Source organism: Montipora capricornis, chromosome 14, assembly GCF_036669925.1.
Source record: "Montipora capricornis isolate CH-2021 chromosome 14, ASM3666992v2, whole genome shotgun sequence".
In the NCBI taxonomy this organism is placed as follows: Eukaryota; Metazoa; Cnidaria; class Anthozoa; order Scleractinia; family Acroporidae; genus Montipora; species Montipora capricornis.
Genome location: NC_090896.1, coordinates 33,242,557 through 33,245,056, shown reverse-complemented (window position 1 = coordinate 33,245,056; position 2,500 = coordinate 33,242,557).

Here is a 2,500-nt window from a genome sequence, read left to right as displayed (position 1 = left end):
ACGAGCCATTACCACATCCTTTGCCAGTCTCCTCACAAACATGCAAACAATTGGCTTTGTTGTGTCACATCGCCCATTTCTTTGCAGCACACGATGTGCTATATCAAGATCTTGTAAACTGACATTTGCTCCCACCTCGGAGAATAATTTGATACAAAGGTCGCTTGTATCCACTGCAGATTCTCGACCTCTCAACTCTGGTACCCCGAAGATTTGAACATTATATTGATAGCTGTAGCTCTCCATACTTTCAATTGCTTTTGCCACCTTATCTACTTTTACTAGGCTGATTTAGCAACAGAACAGGAACGTCAGTGGCGACGGCGGGCGCAGAAAAAACGTCAATGAGAATTCAGAATGGAAGACTCCACTCTTTTCTTCTCTATTCTAAATTCTCATTGGTAGTTTTGCAGCGTGCGATGTCGCCACTGACGTTCCTGTTCTGTTGCTAAATCAGCCTACTCTCAGCTCAGTGAGTCCGTGGCAGCAAACCATTTCCATTCTTGTTCTGCATGAACCTTGAATGCTTGCAATGCATGATGCTTTACACTAAGAAATTCTAAACATTCCTAAGGCCTTTCTCCTGGGCTACTAGCCAAAGGTGGACTAAACATGGTGTATTGTGAGATTTCAGAAAGAAGAGAATAGGTTATTCTCTTCTCTGTGATTAAATTTGTGTCCTCTTTTTAAAAATTCTCTTCTGCAATGTTCAATTGGATGATGTCATGTTGTGTACCCTGCGAGCAGTTGCTTTCTCCTATGCTTCCTGAGAGAGAAACCACTTCGAGCAACACTTTGAGTGAGCTGCTGTCCAGCGCCAAGGGCAAATAAACTAAATCTGAAGTTGTAAAACAAGTTAGTGAACTTGTTTTGCCGCTACAACAAGTTTCAAAAATAGTTGAGACACTTCACCTTCTTGGGGCATTACTAATTTACCTATTATCTCTCACACTGCAGCCCCCTCCCCCCCCCCCCCTCCTTATCAGTGTTGCTAGCAAGGCAAAAAAATGTTGAAAACTTAAACAGTCAACATTGAAAGGGGAAAAGGGGAGGGGAAGTGGGAAAGGTCTAAATTCTGGATACGGTGGGTATTGGAAGCCAGAAAAGGTGTTTTTTAATGAAAGTGTCTCAACAATTTTGCAACTTGTTGTCTGAGTTGGTTGTCACTATATTACCATACGGTCACTTTGTTTATTGGTATGGGAAGGCGTGTATCTTTTGTGTTTAATATTGTGTTTTGAAAAAAAAGGTTTAATTCACTGATCTACTGTGAATGGAAAATGGCCAGCTAGCAATAAACTGGATTTTGGCGGGGTTTCAGTATGACGTAATTTGAAGCCATTTCAGTGCTTTCTGTGCGTGAAGTCGAAAATACAGATGAAAAGGTGTGATTTCCATCCTTTTGCTTTTTACAGTGCGTGAGAAATATTCTGGAACCGATTTCGAAATAATTTTCAAACAAGTATATTTTGGTTGACACATGACATCTAAAACATAGGCAACATGTACGAAGTTCGCTGTTGTTTACTTATGAAACAGACATTACCTCTCCTTTGAAAACAAAGTGAATAAGCACAATTCATGCAGGAACAAATATTGTTCTGTGTGATAAAATCAACTACTTTAGTTTACATGACTCGATTGTAAACGATTTTATAGTGAACACCAGCATATAGGTATGTAAGAACCTGGGTTTTCAGTAGCTCTTAAGCTAAACGTTTTAACACTTTCCGAAAAATCAATTCTTAGCAAACATTGTTATACAAAGATACATTTTCATAGAGGTCCATTTGTAAAATTACTTATTACTTTTTGGTTAATCTGCTCCCAGAGAAGGTATTTGTAATGCTCAGTTGCAAGTCTTCTAAGTGATGTGTTGGGTACAGGCTAATTCCATGTTCTTTGGAATGAGTGGCTGAGCACAATGATCATAAGAAACCACCCGACTTCTGAAATGTTTTAGAGCTTTTACAATGTGTAACAATTGTTTCTTTAGTTCCTGCTTTTCTACGTTGAAAGTTTTCCCTGTAGGATTCAAATCCGGACTGGCAAAAATTATTGCAATCAATCAGACAAGTTGCAAAAATAGAGGACACTTCACCTTCTTGGGGAGCTATAATTTACCTATTATCTCTCGCACTGCAGCCCCCCTCCTCCCCGCCCCCCCTTCCTTATCAGTGTTGCTAGCAAGACAAAAAAATGTTGAAAACTTAAACAGTCAACATTTAAAGGGAGAGAGGGGAGGGGAGGGGAGGGGAAGTGGGAAAGGTTTAAATTCTAGATACGGCGGGTATTGGAAGCTAGAAAAGGTGTTTTTTTAATGAAATTGTCTCAACAATTTTGTAGCGTGTGCGTTCAGCTACGTAACTACTGCGTTTGAGCGAGCCTGCTGTGTAGTGATTTCCTGTGAAATAAGACAAGGTGGTGTCAAATACATTACGTGGGGTGTGACATACTTTGCGCATGCTTGATGGAAAATCGAACGGTTGCTCACAGGGTA